The sequence below is a fragment of the Lichenostomus cassidix genome, chromosome 3, assembly GCF_008360975.1.
Source record: "Lichenostomus cassidix isolate B80296 chromosome 3, HeHo_3.0, whole genome shotgun sequence".
Lineage (NCBI taxonomy): Eukaryota > Metazoa > Chordata > Aves > Passeriformes > Meliphagidae > Lichenostomus > Lichenostomus cassidix.
This window is the reverse complement of record NC_139483.1, coordinates 76,118,274-76,135,391: the sequence shown is the minus strand read 5'-3', so window position 1 is coordinate 76,135,391 and position 17,118 is coordinate 76,118,274. Positions and strand designations below refer to the sequence as shown.

Below are 17,118 nucleotides of genomic sequence, written 5' to 3'. Positions count from 1 at the left end.
TCTGTGCTTTTTCTTTTTTTTTCTCCTGAGCAGGGATTTAAAAGAAAGACTATTTTGTGGAAGAAAGACAGGGAGAACAAAAAACAATTAGGAAAAGGAAAGCCTAAAAAGGTTAGTGGTATTCTTAATTTTGGGAAAATTAGGGCTGTGAGAAGTATTATAAACTGCAATTACATACACACATGGGATTGCATTTTACCTTACGAAAGAGCTGCTCTTAGGGTATAAAATTGCTTTAATATTGCACTACGACAAACGTTTTTTTTTTAAAAATGGCTTATGATAATGGATTTTCAAAGCAAAAGTAAAGCTGCTTTTCCCTGAGAACAGGGCTTTAGAGAAGGGAAACTTCACAATGCCAGTGGTGTGTGCCTTCTGCTGCATTTCACAAGATCTCTCATTATTTAAATTCCGATGTATTTATGTCATACATGGATAAACGATCTTATTGTTCAGAGCATGTCTTTATATGAACATCTCTGCTGTTAGAACTAGCATTATTTAGCTGCTTTTTTTCCTCTCTCCTTACCAAGGCAGAACAAAAGTGTCTTTTATTGCAGTTTTGTGAACTTCATGCAAATGAAAGTTTTTACAAATCAATCGTCAGTTTAATAACACTAATAATAAGAGGTGAATTAACAGTAATAGGCTGATTTTTTGGCAAGCAAATCAGAACTCATAGAGAAGTTTCTACAATGTCAAACTTTATAGCCCTGTGTTATTGAAAGTGCTAGGAGTGAGAATTAAGCTTAAACCACTGACTCGTTAGCAAGCTATGCTTACTAAACCACAGCTTTCCTGCACCAAGATTGATTATTAGAAATCCACTGTACAAGATAGAAAGAGATAGCGATAGTCTTCTGGGACCGCAGGGAGCCATTTACACAACAAAATTCATTTGCCAGGGGATACAGATCTGAATGAGCAGGCTCGATATCTCTCTCAGTTAAAGCAATACTGCTTAGTCTCCCAGTCTTCCCTAAGGCACAGTTTGGTCATTCCTTCTGCTGCTCTAGTCCACTCTTGCAATCACAGTACCTTGCAGCATTTAAAGTCCAGTTTTGCACCTATCACTCCCCTTAATGGCCCTGGTGACTTCACAGGTGCTGGTTAATGGCATTCATGCTGCAGGACCAAGCATGGGAAGAGGAAAATGGCCCCATATGAGTAGTTAGGGCTGTGAGAACTAGTGGACCTTCTGTGTATTGAGGGATGACTGCAAAGAACCACATTTTGAAAACATGGCTTGATCATGACCACAGGAATAACACTAAATATGAGAAAAAAAGCATTTATTTTCCCAACCTGCCAAAAACCAGATGTGTCAAAGTGCCAGCTTTTGACACAAAATACCACAAGAGAAGTGAGTGACAGCAGGTTTTTAATACTACTATGAGCAGGTGCTAAAGCAGACATAGTTTCCCACGACAATGATAGTCTCAGGACAAACTTTACATCTCTAATGTCTGAACTCCCCTTTTTATCTAGACAGACAGACAGACAGACAAACAGAGACAGTCCTACACCCTGGACCACTCCAACCCAGTTCTAATGCAGGAGGTATACACAGAAATTGCACTTTGCTTTCTCCCACTCCCCTTTGGCTATTTTGGAAAATCTCAAAATCACTACTAAATTGCTCTACTATTGAATCCCATCCCACACAAGGCATCTTCTTTTCCACAGATGCCTGACTGCTTTTTCACATGGTCTGTGGGTTTGATGCTTTGGTGTCCAGCTACAGGCTGTAGGGTCTGAATCCCTTCCACATTTGAACTGCTGCCTTCCTAGAGTTAGCACCGTTCAGTTTGGCCATATTTTCTGGTTAATGCTCCCACAACTTGAATCATCATTTCCATGTGAAGAAGCCTGTTCTATGGACTGCTAAAGCTGTGTTGCATGTTCATCTTCCTGCCTTTGTGTGGGTTTTGCCAAAAATCAAGTTTTGGAGAGGAGGAACAAAGCCTGCTCCCTTATCATTACTTATAGCATGTACTTTCTGTGATGTTTTTTATGAGTAGGCAAGTGGGAAAATATGTTTTTAAGAAGGACAAAGACTGCTGAAGTTTTACAAAAAGCCCCAAGACAAACAGAGCTTATAATGTACCACAGGATGAAATGCAGCCACTTCGGGGAACAGATGTTTTATCATCAAGCAGCAGTTTGGGAGAACTGTGGGAGCTGGGCTGTCTCACCCATGAGCAAACCAGGAAATTACAGGAGCTTGTGGGTGTTGTCTGCGTGTGAGGTCAGAGACAGAGAAGCAGTTAAACCCCATCTCTAAGGTACTGTCCCTGTGCGGGTGGATGTAATAGGTCATTACAGAGAATAAAATTGTGAGGAAGAACTATTCCACTGTGGCTGGGACTGGTATTAACAGTGGGGTTTGGTGGGCAAAAAGCAGAACAGTGTGAGGAACACACGGTGATACATCAGTGCATACATGCTGAAAGGAACAAATCCCTGGATTTTTGCTGCATTGTCACCATGACTTCATACTCCCACGTGCTCACATCACGGACTTCACCATGCCTCTAAATGAGACCTTAAAGTTTGTGTCCTGTGATTTGCTGCTGCTTATCAATGCTTATCATGTTAGCATTAACAACCCATCTCTCCCCACAAATCTATGCTAGAATTACTCCATAAGCAAAATCCAAGCCAAAAAGGGAGTCCTCAGTGAAATGAAGCAATGCATTAAAAAACACTGCTTGAGCTGGGAACACGACTAGAATTTTCTCAAGTCTGAAGGAGTCCCAATTCCTAATGAAAAAATGGGAGCTGTGCATGCTCACACCTTTTGATGCAGGCTGGTACCCACTCCAAACACCATCTCAAAAAGTACTTTTGCTTCATCAATACATTTGTAATTCAACCAAAAAAGAAATTTAAATAGCATCTGAAAAGCTTTGCATGGTAAACATCAGAAAAACACCTCTTTCCAAGCCTGCAGCCAGTTGTTCTATAATATCTTCTACTTTGTGCTGACAACCTTTTTTCCCTCCAATCATTCAGACACAATGCCTTCAGGTCTGTCTAAGTAATGTAATTTACTGGAGTGGAATTCCCTTGATACCTTCTGCAGCACTCAGTGACAGTATCATTTATACTCTACACTGTCATGCCATGACACTGATACATTGGCTTTCATCCCTCATTCAGCACAGAGGGTGCAATTTCACCTTCCATTGTGCCCTTCTGCAGACTGCGCGTACAAATTCCCTCCATTCATTCCTAATTACAAACCTCTGCTGAAATACTCTCATTAGATTTATATTTCTCTCTCCAAAGTGTCAATCTTATTTCAAAATTCCAATTTTCTGGGAGATTCATCCATTAGCAGCAACCTCCAAAGCATTCCTTAACTGAGTGCATTAAAAGTGAAGCTGGCAGAGCAGAGATGCACTTAAAATACACCATTACAGCAAATCTCCATTGCTAATGTTTTTGCATTATTCGAGCAATGCAATAAGGAGCCTGTGACTGACCAGCCCTGCTCCTCCAACAGCAATAGGCAGAAGCCACCAGTCAGCTGCTGTATCCAGTTCTGCTCCCACTGTGAGGCTGCACCACATCCCACAGCATCTGCCACTGTCACTGCCTCACAGGACCTCCTTCCTGTTGGAGATGGCTGTTCAAAGGACTCCAGAAACTGAGAGCCACAGAAAATGTTTATGACAACTACAAAAATGCCTGAGTACAGCTTCTTTGCTGTGGTAAAGTTAAAAAAAATAACAAACCAAAAACAAAGTGGGAGTTTCCCAAGATAGCAGTCCTACTCTGCCAACCCGAACGGCTGTTAGAGCTCTTCAGCTGAAAATCTCAAACACATTGTTTGTGTCGTTTACAGTAATCCTAATTTAGTGGCCACAGGTAGGACTGTCCCCTTCAAACTGCGTACAGAAAACACAACTTCACAGATTCCCCAGAGCAGCTCTACAATTAGTTTAAAAAATCAAACAGAGATCCTTCTGTCCCTTCAAGGGAAAGGCAAACACCTTAAAAACCTCATCACCATACAAGGGAAAAAATGAAGAGCACAGCAGTGGGTACTGATAGTTGCACAATGCGCCCTATGTGCCATCTCTAAAAATAGCCTGTGTGGTGATACCCCTGGCAGAGTCCAGCATGTCTCATCCCGCTGGAAAGCACAGCAGCAGTGATCGGCACAGGAGTGCTGCTGCTACATGACGCACATGTTGCACTCTCTCCTGTCATTATCTTGAAACCCATCAGGTTTGAAGTCACCTGCAGCAGGCACAGCAGCAGAAAAGGAAAGGTGGGTGGGGAGAAAAAAAACACCTTTACAACTGTACTGAAAAAGGGAAAATTCCACAGAAAAATGTAACAACAAATGATTACGCCCCTTGTCAGCATCTGGTCACCTACGGGACTGAGACATGCAGGTGATTGTAACAGAGGTAATGTAATTCCCTGCAGCAACCACTGTGGGGGAAACTAGTAATTGCTGAAGTTTTGCCCATTCCCACCTGAAATATCAGAAGTCTTGATTACTGCATCAGCTCTCTTGCCATTTGTACTTCATATCAAGGCGAGAGCCCATCCAACAGGCTGGCAGAGATGCAAAAGCAGAAAGGCACATTTCAGCAAAAAGGCAAAGGTAAGGCAGCAATGACAGACACTGAGCTCTTGTAGGAAGAGGGAGAACTACACCAAGCTGATTTAAAGGGATTTCATATTGCCTAATGAAGGACTCACCATTGACAGCGTGACTAGTCCATAGAACAAGTGTGTGCTCCTCTAAGTGCTCCCTGCACCCCACATCCTCCGCACCACGTGGTGTTAGTCAGAGTGAAAACCTATTGTCTTACGCAGCCCAGTTTTCAAGCCCAACACTTCTGCTACCCTGCCAAGCCCGGCAAAGCTGGGAAGGTCATGAAGTGACAAGAAAGCAGTGATGCTCAAGCTGCCAAACACAACAGAAAGCAAGTTTTCAGCCTCTACCTTTGGTCCTGCAGCTCTTGGATAGATGCTCTCTCTATTCATCCATCACAGGAATGACATCAGACTGAGAAGCCTGACATGCACAGGCACATTCATTCTCTGGAAATGCCACAGCTACTTAATGAGAGAAGCTGGGACAGCACCAGAGCTGATACCATGAAGCTACGAATTTCCCTGCATATACTGACATCTCTCTTTAATATTTCTCTTGGCCATGAGCTGACATATCAATTAATGTGGTCAGAACACATTTAGTAGCTCAAGATACTGCAACTGCTTTAGTGGATTCCTAACTAATGCAGCTACCTGGAAAAGCATCAGACAGCATATTTCAGTAGTCACCCTAAAAAACAAACCAAAAGGATTTTATCATCCAAGAGTTAACCCTGAGAATGTGTTTCTTAAGCTCAGCAGATTTGTATAGATTTCCTTTATTTTTTTTCCCTTCACTTTTTCTTTGCCAGAAGATGAAGTTCTGGATCAACAATCCAAGGTAAACCAGTGAAGTTTTGAAAGTTTTGACTTTAAAGATCATTCAGTCCTCTCCAAAGCTGCTTTTTCCAGACAGCAGAACAATACTGCTTCCAAAATTCTTTCATCACCACCTTTTACTTATGTACTAAGCCTAACTACTTTTTGTTTTTTTTTTCCAATAAGAAGTTGATGAATTAACACAGCCAGACCACACCACAAGTAATCTCTGACTCTCCTTCCCAACACAGACCCATTTACAAGCATTAAAACCTAGGACTCACCCACCAGACAGAGCCGAAGCCGCAGGCAAGCCAGTCATCAGAGCTAAGAGAAATATTACGCTTGCTCTACAAATGCTGAAGCATTTGAATCTTATTTTTAGTTGTACACAAAGGGCAATAAATGGAAAATCTTATTGTAACCACTGCTTTTTCATGGCCACCCACACTTCCAACACCTACAGCAAAAGTATATAAATGCAAAAGCCCCAAAACTCATGGCTCGTCTCAACAAGAGATGCAAACTAGCTAGTTGCTGTTACTTTTTTTCCAGTTTATATCTAGAGTGCCATTATATTCTGTTAAACATTGAAGACAGCTTTTACATGCTGTGCATATCTACTGTCCAGGGTTCTGCTGGATTTTCATACATTTTTCCCGGTACCAGTGTAAAGTCCTTCTCTAAGTTAGCTGAGCAATGACTGATTTTCAAATGATGAAGTAGAGAAGGTGCTTCCCCCTACCTCTCAGTTTCTTCCCCTACTGCCCAAACTGCCGAGGTACAAAGAGTTAATGCTTCACTTACCTGTGAGAAATTATGCTGAATACTCTACCCAGAAACTGGCAATTAAAAAAAAAATCCCTTTACACTCATAGCAGTAGAAGAACTTCAAACAAATTGCTGTCAAGGATGATTTCATTGTGTTTAAATCCACTTTACTTCAAGTCACTTTGCAAATTACTCTTTAATTTGATACCTAAAACTCTCAGGTCTACTATAATGCCAGTTTACTCTCCTGTGTGTCCTATGCCTGATTTTTTCCATTTACAGAAAGTAACACAAGCACAAACCTAATTATCATCTGAAAAATCGCAGAAAACTAATTCAACTAGCTGAGTTAAAAAGAAATAAAGGAATAAAGGTCCACCTTAAGACCAAACCCAACAGGAGGGTGATGCCATGCCTGAAGATGGTGAGAGTGAACAATCTCATACCATTAATCATCTTGCTATCACCGAAAGTGCAAGTTATTATAGTGAGAAAACGATCCAATACAACGCTTTTGTATCTCAGCTCTTTGTAAATTGTAACAGGAAACATGTCCTATCAGCTAGCAATCAATATTTAACTAAATGATCGAAGACAAACTGCTGGCTCCAGAAAAATGTACCTTTACCTGCCCTTGCTCATCAACTGCCCGCTAGACCCAAAAGTGCATCACCTTCCTGCAGCTCCCGACAAGCCAAGGGCAGAGCCGGCTGCTCTCTGCACACGCCGCTGAAATCAGGTGTGTGCTTTTCTGCCGAGGATTTAGGTCGCAGGACCTGTGTGCTGAACGCTGCAGAAGCGCGGGTATCTAAGTATTATGAAAATAAATGGGTCATACACCACTGAGCTAACAACCACACCACCCCCAAGCCGGGCACTGAATGACTGTGCAGGGCTCTGCCAGAGGGAGAGGAGAGGTTGAGCCAGCAGTGAAAACAAAACTGATGTGGTGAGATGGATTTTACTTTTCGCTGGTTTGGGTTACAGAGAAAGTTGGTCTTGCTGTCACCATCTCTCAGGCTTTTCTGTAAAAAAAAAATAATAAAGCAACGTACAGGCTGGTAAGGTGTCCTGCGGAGATGGGCCGGCGTGTCACCCTGCCGGGAAAGGGGAAGTGCCGCTGGCCCCGGGCGGAGGGAGGGCTGTGACTCAGTCCCTTGGGCTGGCACACGCACACACACCCGGGCTGTCACCTGCCACAGCAAAAAATAAAAGTTCTCGCCACAACACGGTGGCCACATGGGAAACGCCGAGTAAACAGATCAGTGACGCCGCGCGCCCACGCAGCCCGTGGCACCGCTGGGGTGACGAACAAACAAACCTGTGGTCAGTGGCAACACGGTGAGAGGTGTCGGAGTAATTCGGTTTTGTATGACTACTACACTGCAAGAAACACTGCTGTCCTGCTCTGCTGTTAGCAGCTAAACACAGGCAGAACGCTCCTCCTGGCTACACAGCCCACAGTCATCGCGTGTGCCCATGGGGATGCCTTCAACACCAGGGTCTTGGTCAGAAACCTCCAGGAAGGGACACTGGCTCATCACCCACTCACATCCACACACAGGTGCCCTACCTGAAGCCTCACCAGCACTTTTTATATCATATGTTTCTCCAGACACGTATTTTATTTTTAAAAATCATATACATACATATATATATTTTATAAATATATATGTTTTATTTTTATATATACACACACATCTGCATATATAAATAAAATTATATTTAGTCAACAGATGTATTTGTAGCAAACACTTATCAAAAGCTGTTCCCAGCCACTCAGGCTGGGGGTGCAGCCTGGTTCAGGTACAGAAACACCGATGGTGCCAAGAAGCACCTGATCACACCGAGGGACTGACACAGTGCTGCTGGCAGTGCTCACTGAACAGGATGCCATGGGAAGTTGTGAACGTGCCCACGGCAGGAGCCACTCCACACACTGGTGCATGAAATACAGAGTTCTGACGTGCCAGTACCATAAAATGGGTAACAACATGCCTTTGCCATATGAAAACAGCACTCCAGCAGGAAAACCTATCAGAAAAATAATGAAATGCAGTCATGGCCACATCTCTCATCCAGTAAGATAAACCCACCAAGTATGGTGGTTTGGTGGTCGTCAGGTATGGTCATGGCACTTGGGAAGAGGGTTTGATACTGATAGTTAAGAGTATTTGGTAAGTCAATGCCCAAAGTGATACAATTTTGCCTTCAGATATCGGATTTCCTTCAGAATTTTGTCAAGTGATCTGACCTTTAAGTGCAGATTTTAAAGAAGATACATTTTTCCCAGGCTGTGGTTGTAGGCAGGTGACAGACATTTAACCACCAATATCTGCATATTTAAAATTTTACATTATTTACATCTGTCTAGAGATGGTCATAGGAGATTACATGAAATCTTTCTAAAAAAATTTTTAAAATATTCTGAAGAACTCAGACCTAGCAATTACAAAATTTGTGTAACGAAGTTTCTGAGTTTTGGGTTGCCTTATTTTTTTATCCTGTACAAAGCACTTATAGGCCCTTGCTGAATTCTCAGCATCGGATAAGCAGTACAAATCTGGTATTTTTATAAGATGCAGAAGGACATTGATTGGGATGTTATTTTTTGCTGCTTTTAAAGGAAAACACACAGGGTAAAACAAAGGGAGAAATGTGAGCAGAGCATGGACACTACTGTCCACTACAGTAATAGCTGTAGTATTCACTACAGGAATAGCTGCCTGTCTCCACTAGGATGCCAGCAGCCCTGCCCCAGCAGCTGCTCCAAGGCACAGCTCTGTACATTCTCAGCCATTCATGACTGGTTGGGATAACAGAAAGAGCCACTCAGTGGAGAGCACAGCTTCTCCCCAACTGCTGTACTCCCACATGACAATACACTCAGTCTAACCTACCTAGAATTAATTCCCACAGAACCTGGAAAAATGTATTTTTTTCTTTTTACTATCTTGGCACATGCACCATAACAAGAGTTTTGCAATATGTTCCATCAGAACAAGGAAGGGACCTTCTGCTTTGAGCTCTCACATCAGTAAGTACTATTTTTATGGAGATCATATCAATCAGCATCCTAGAAGTATTATAAAAACAAAATAATAAATGAAAAGGGGGGAAGGCATATTTGTTCATCCCACTGCACCCTGGGAAAAGCAAGAAGAACAGAGCTGTTACAGCTGGGTCAACCTTGTGCAACTGCTCTTTCCAGCAGGGCTAATTAACAAGTGAAAGTCCACTTTTTTCTATGGAAATTCCTATAACAAATTAATTGTTACAAGCAGAGCCTGTCATCAAAAATAGCCAGACAGTGGGAAACACTGAGAAATCAAATAAGCAATAAGTTTGCTCTCACATCTACTTGTGTCGGCGTGGATCTGCACAGTCGATGGGGGCAATCCCAGCCAACAGCCTGGCCTGGTGATGCATGGGTTTTCCAGGAGCCAGAGCACACACCATGTTTTAAAAATGATGCATATCTCAAGCACATAACCATGGTTAAAAGAGAAAAAAGAAAGAAAATAAAAAAGGAAAGGAAAGGTAAGTAAAAACACGTATTTGATGAAGGCTCCTATATTCTCACATTTGTTTTCCAGTTCATTTGGTCTTCAGACCTGATTTTGTTCTTGGAAAAGGAGACATCTGATTATTATTAAGAAGGGAGACAAAGCCTCCTATGCATTTTTTGGAATGAGAGAGAGATTTTTCCCATTTCTGTCTGCGTTTTCAAGTCCCCCAACAATGATGATACTTTTGAAGTTAGTTCCTCTGGAAGTGTTTTTAATAGTGAATTTGCAAGATGCCTAATGATAAGGTTTTCAAATAGCATGAGAAAAGCCTGCAAAAAATTGTGAATAAGGCTTGCAAACCTCATGGGAAGAGTGCTAAGTAGGACTAATGAAAAACAAGCTTTTTCTGCGTGCCTAGCTGTTACAACTCACATTTGCAAGTTTTCTTCCCTTAAGACAAGCACTAAAAACAAATTTCAAGCCAAATCCAAAATTTTCCTGTAGTCAGATGATTCCTGCTATGGGGGCTTTGATTAATAACTGCACCAGATAATGCCAAGCCCCCAAGGAAATGGCAGCACTCTCCCTTTTTTGGAAAATGAAACCAAACTCATACCTTGTAAGGCCTCTTTGACAGTGAATTCTGTTACTACCCAGACTTTCTCCATTGCCTATGACTTCACCATTGTTTTTTATGATACTCATCACAACAGAAAAAAAATGTCCTCTCTTTAAAAACTGAATTTCCATATGCATTAAATAACCCTATCCTCCTTCTGCAACAGACTTTTCTTGTTTTAAATAAATCTCTTACTGTCACATAAGCAAATAAAGTACTCCAAATAAAGGTACATTTCTAATGTAAATGCTTTGGTTCCAAAACACTCAAATTTTTTTAGAAGCAGTATTACAGATCAGTTCCTAAGATTAAAAATTGTGTCAGTAAGCTTTCAAAAAAAACCTGACCAGTAAGAACTGTTGTAGTTTGCTTCACTGCCCTGTTCTGATTAAACTGCATCGTATCAATTTTTTACTGCAGTGAACAAATAAGGGCAGGAGCATGCACAGTGCCACCCTGTGAACCACAATTTTGTAGTATCTTCCTTTGCCAAGCTGCTCTATACCACCATCTCAAGGATTGAAAACCTCTTAACCACAAAAAGATCTGGTTTTGTTTTAAAAATTAATGAAATAAGGTTGTGCTCAAGCCTTTTACCAAATTTGCCAGCTCTGGGATGTCTCACCCTCCACAGAGCACAGCCCACTACATCCATGCCATCCTTAAAATGGTCCAGAAGCATCTCCTACCTCAGAACACAGAATTAGGGTAAGAACTGCTGACAAATTGCAAAGGGTCAAACCAGTTTCTCCCCACTGATTCTATCTCAGGCTGTGCAAGGTTTCAGAGGAAGACTCAGCCATCATGGGATCAGGGATGAAATATATGCACAGCATCCTAAGCTGCTCCCCATCTTGGGAGAAAAATCAAAGCACAACAAGCACTGGCTGAGAAGATAGGAAGGGGTCTGCAGTCCCCTCAATCTGTCCCCTCAGTCCCTAGTAGATCTGTGCAGCTTTCTTTACCCTCCTACAGTCAGGTGAAGCACTTTATTCCACCTGGAAGGTGCTGGAGGTAGCAGTGAAGACACTACTGATGCTTACAGAGCCTTTTGGGGAAGTAGGCTGAAGAATGAAGCAGCACCAGGGCTCCTCCAAGGGAAATACTCCAGGAACCCAAAAGGAATTTGGGAGAAACAGAGGGGTGCCTGCAGTCCTGTTGGGCAGATGATGGCCACCAAACTCTCGTGGGGCATGTGCAGCTTTGGCAGAGCACACCAAGGTAAGTGTACACACACATAGCCAGTTTCAGAGAAAAACAAAGTGTAGTTAGAGCAATGGGGCAAACAGAGCTATTTTAAGTACTTCTTCCTATGGTTTGCTGTAGTAGCAGAACACTTAGAAAAGCTGTCAAAATGACAATCACTATTTAGGTTAAAAAAGCAAGTAACGACTTCAATAACAATTTATTCACCACCTAATGTTTGCAGTTGAATTACAGCTTTTACAGTGTTTTTCTAAAGTGTGATATTTACTGCCTCCACCTTGCCTCCCCAAGATCTCTTTTTTTACCCTTTCTCTTTCATTTTCTTCTTTAAATAGAAAGGAATTGGAATCTTGACTTACATGTAACTTTTCTAGGTTCTGTGCTGGCTAAAATGTTCTCACGATGCAGGGAACAGGATCAATGGAGAAATTAAGAGGCTGCAGCAATCCATTAAGAAATGACCCTCCAAAATTCTGTAGGGCAGTGTTCTGGCAACTCAGATGTAGCAACCTAAAATAAAATAAAGGCAGGCATTAAAAAAATCAAGCACTGAACCTTCACAAACACTTCTTTGTTCTTTCCTTCTAATTGTGTAAAAAAAAAAAAATTTGGGGTGCCTATTTTTTTTAACATAGGTCTTTATGTCAAACATGACAATCATTTTATGTCCATGTCACATTTCCTCCAAGCTTTAAGCTGTAGATACCTTGCAACAAGGACCATGTTTTTCTTGCATTCTTATAGCACCCAGACATATGAAGCCCCTGAGAAGAATTACGGAACAGATAAAACTAAAACTTCTGTGATTATTCTACCAGTTCCCACCACAGGTATGTGCATACTTATGCATACATACTAAGGAATTCTTTACTATGAGGGTGGTGAGGCACTGGAGCAGGTTGCCCAGAGAAGCTGTGGATGCTCCATCCCTGAAGGTGTTCTAGGCCAAGTCTGGATAGGGCTTTGAGCAACCTGGTGTGGTGATAAACGTCCCTGCCCATGGCAGATGGGTTGGAACCAGATTAGCTTTAAAGCTCAACCTAAGCCACCCTGTGGTGCTACAAAACTGCATATAACACCAGAAAGGACTTCCAACAACACCAGCAAATTTATACAGTAGGCTTTAAATAATAATTAATATTGGCTTTTGTCAAAGCTTTGCATTGATTTTATCAAGGAATTTAAGTTACGGACATGAAATTTGTTCCTTTGTTTCTCCTTTATACTCTGGGGAGCTTCAGAGAAGAAACACCATCATTGTATTTTGGTATCCCTGGGTTGATGAGATGTGTGTCATAATCCTGCAGCCACCCTAAAGCAAAGCTACCTGTCACGCCAGTCCATGTCAAAAGAAAATTGGGGAGAGAATCAAATGTTCATCTGCCCACAGAAAATTCACTGCGCTGTCACCTCTGTGCAAGGGGCTCAGGGCTCAGTCCCTGGAGGGGAGGCACACCAGGATGGAGAAGGCTGGTGACAGCAGGGCTGGGGCCATGGGGCGGGAGGGAAGGCTGAAACCCCCAGCACTCAAATCCCAGCATCACCACACAGCCTAGATCCCACAGTGCGCACAATCCCAATCCCAGACTCCGGAAAAGGCTTCCCCCATCCATCAAGGAAGCGGTCACACTCTGAAGTGGTTGGGGAAGAAATACTTGTGGAAGGAGAAGTAATTAGCTTTAAGCTACAGGGGCTCTCAAGTTGAGGTTTTCAAGTTGTCAGTGCCCAGCACTTTACTGTTTTTGTAGAAAAAACATTGGAATGCTTAACTACTATTTACTTGAGTAAAGTTGGCAACTGGGAGTGGAAAGGAAGATGGTTTTCTTTCGAACAGAAGGGGACAGCAGCAGTACAAGCAGTGGCATGTATCTATCTTCAGGGGATCACTGCAAAGGCTGTGTCTGCAGAATTACCACAAAATAAAGCTACATAAAGGAGGAGTTGAGGAGGAGGAAAACAAACCCCTAAAGTTTAGGTTTTTTTAAAAAAACTACTCTTTTTAAAAAAAACCCTTGCAAAATTAACTCTTTAGTAAAAAATTCTGGTTTCTCAAGAGATATCTGCTATGTCTATTTATGACTATGCCTGTTTATGACTCCATAAAAAAGTGAAAAAAACAACAAAATGCAGTGCAAATTTGGTGTTGCTTTTCTAAGTATGCTGTTCCTTGTAAAATAAGTTCAGTATTTTCTGAGCACTGATCCTACTGCATTATACTCCAATTCTTGCAGAGAATTGGTTCACTTATGAAAAGCAGGTTATTTCCTCTGGATGGCACCCTCTTAGATGGTTTACTAACAGAAGCTCAAAATATTGCTACCTTTAAGGATTACCTAGTTAGGTACTTCAAAAGAATCAGGAGGCTATGCTATGAACACAATGCTTGCGTCTCTTCAGTTTATACAGTTTTCTCCAGTTGGGCTTAACAGTCATTGACAGACTGTAAGAGTACCAAATATTTATGGTCACAAATATACATTATCTAAATGGCCTATAAACCTAAAAATATAAACTCTAAATCTGCTCAGCCATAAATCACCAGTAGAACGAAAATAACTGTTGCTTACTCTTTGGCCAAAGGACTAAACCCAGGGAAAGCTCTGTGTTTTTAAGGATAAGTTAGTTTTGTGAGCGAAAATTGCACTTGCCACAATATATCAGAAGAAAAAGAGAATGAACAGAAGTGGGGAATAGGGAAACAAGAGGAAAAAAATGGGCAGAGGAAGGGAAGAGAAGACTTTCAGCACCACTGAAGCTTTTCTGAGATCTGATTGATGTTCACTGCTGTAGAAAGCATGAGGCTGCATCCCAAACATTTCATTCCCTTCTGCAAATGTCTCACTCCATACCTCTCCGCATGTTCCCCAGATATTCTTGCCCTATGCAGGATGATCCAACCAGCATCAGGTTTTACACATGATCTAAAAGACTAAAGCAGGAATCTCTCTGCCCAGGGGTCAGCTTAGGGTAGAATGTAACCTAACCCTTGCCTGTGCTCAGCACGAGGGCTTCTTCATGCTTTCCATTCGACAAAAGACTCTTCCTGAAACAGGCAAATTATTAAAGGCAGAACTGTTACTACGGCTGCATGCTTACAGGAATACATAAAGACTGAGTCCATATAAAATGAAGAGCCAATGGTGCACCTACTGAAGAGGAATTTCAGCAGTTTAACATGCTGATCAGCCAGGTTTATAGCACTGGGAAGAGCTGGATCTTAGGCAGGGAAAGATGCACTCTGCTCAGAGGCTTGCTCACGTCGAGGTCTCGGCTCTCAGCACAGATCTGCACATGTGGGCCATCAGTTACAGGGTCATGAGAGGCCACAATATCACTGTCCTACACCAGCTTGAAGACCCATCTCCTGGACTCTTGGAGGTAGCAAGAAAACCTTATATTTATTCTAAAAATAAGTATCTGCCTTAACAGCTTGCAGAGAAATCCAGGAAAAAACAATACTTCAAACTGGACTTTGTAAATATGATTTTTTTTTAAACTTATATTGTTTAACAACCTCTTGTACATTTTTGAACCAGGTTACCTGTTTTCTTCCCTTTTCTGATGGCTTTCAGTACTGCTTGGCAGCTGAAATTAGCACTGAGGAATGCAAATGTAAAGGAAGACACACCAGACACTCTAACTGGCAGAAGAATGCAAGTTTTTCAAGAAGTTGAAAAACCATTTGCTTCAATAAAACACCTTCTAGTCTGGATTTCTGTTACCCAGAGAGAGTGTTCAAAGGAGAGGTTTTATTTTTAATAGGACTTTAATGCTTAAGAGGAGGAAAACTGGCAAGTTCTTCTGTTTGCAATGAACAAACTAAGAAAGGTGAATTGAGAAGAGCATGATGAATGTACCTGGGTATTACTCCAGTTATCATGAAAGATGTTTCAGACATCTACACATTGTGTAGTCATGCTCAAGAAAACTGGAGAAGCTGGGTGGGCAATGAGGGAGGTGAGCAACAAATACACAAATACAACAAATACATAGTGGGTTGTTTACTCCAATGTTCAGCATGGGTGGGTAAAATTAAGGCTAAGTTAAATGAACCACACAAGGAGACAAGTTGGTGAACTTCTCTCAGATGTTGACAGGAGGTAAAAAAAATTTAAGGAACACTGTGCACCTGTGAGCAGGGAGAGGTGAGCACATGTGTGCAAATAGAGCTGGTGTTTTCTGAAGCAGTGCCTCACTTGATGGAGTGCAATGATGCTATTTACATAAATATGTGCAGCAACTGATCCCCGTGAAGTCAAGGATCCCACTTTGTTACATGCAATACCATCACAGATTAGCAAATATATTTTCTTTACATTTTGTGTGTGATTTGGTTCTGGTTGAAATAGCTTCATTGGAACATTTGTAGTTTGAAGGGTCGCCTGAGGCTGAGAAGGCATTTGCAGTGCTCCTGACATCTAGTGCATGATCTCTCACTGAAATCTGTAAATTAAACCCAAGATGATATTGATACCTATGTCAGAAAAGACACATGGTCTGTGTCACCCTCAGTGCATTTAATTTCCTCATAATAACTTGCATGGTTCTTCCAGAGGGAAAGAACATGCTCATCCATCACTCCTGCTTGTTCCCACATGCACTGTTTAACCAAGGGCAGCCGAAACCAGCAGTCGGAAGGGCACAGCAGCTTCTACCCCAGTGTCCAGAGGTGTGATACAGAAAACCAACACAACCAAAGAGGTATGGACCACAAACAGGGAGACACCCACCCCATCCCACGGTGCAAGGACCAGTTCTGCATTGTGTCGCTATCTGGGCGAGCTGCGTCAACAGTCAGAGATGAGATCAAGCTGTTCCCTCAGATAACAGTAAAACCATGTGAGGAACCACTCTGGCTAGAAACTATGGTTGAAGTCACCAGGAGAGCCATCAAGACAACCATCACTGGCTGGCTGCAGGGGAAGGCAGCTGCTGCTGCCCTGCACTGGCCAGGGGAGTGCTCCAGAGTCTGCAAACTGGATTTTCACCAGCTACACTTGACAAAATCAGCCAGCTTAAACAGAAAATCTTCAGAAGAGCTGGAGAATGTGCAGAGGGTGAATTTTCCACCCCTCCTTGTCCTCTGGTTGCAGTTAGCTCTGTGACACATCAACCAGGCAGGGCTAGGAGAAGCAAAAGGCTGTAGTTCAAGCGTATTGCCACAGGAACTTGTAAATCTTTTTATGTAAAACCTGAACAATTTTCTCATTGGAGTATACTTGACTTAAAGCCACCACTGAAAATATTTTATCTTGGGGATATGACTCATGAAAGAATGGCTAGGTGTGAAAGGAAAGTTAATACATTCTGTAAGAAAAACCCCCTCCCCAGCAACATTATCAAATGACATGAGATGAATATTTATGTCCCATGCAGTAAAACCAATAGACAGCAAAAGCCACAGCCTAATACTTTGTGTCAGAGCTGATGAAAATTCAGATATCTGGCTTATTTCCCCTTAAGGGCTGGAAATTATAGCTAACACACATGCAAACAGGAGAAAATGAGATGCTTCAATGGTGAGGATGAAACTGCTATCCCTTAATCTGGCATCTTGCAAGACGATACTGGACTAGC

The 17,118-nt window shown here is 42.0% G+C and overlaps 1 protein-coding gene across 1 annotated transcript in view; it reads right to left on the bottom strand.

Annotated features, from left to right (window-relative positions):
* BACH2 (BACH transcriptional regulator 2) overlaps nucleotides 1-17,118 on the bottom strand; it is a 183,507-nt gene that overhangs the window by 67,343 nt on the left and 99,046 nt on the right. The window contains exon 4 of the mRNA XM_085056343.1: nucleotides 11,901-12,051. The gene's annotated coding sequence lies outside the window, so the exon portion shown is untranslated. The remainder of the gene's footprint in view (nucleotides 1-11,900; nucleotides 12,052-17,118) is intronic.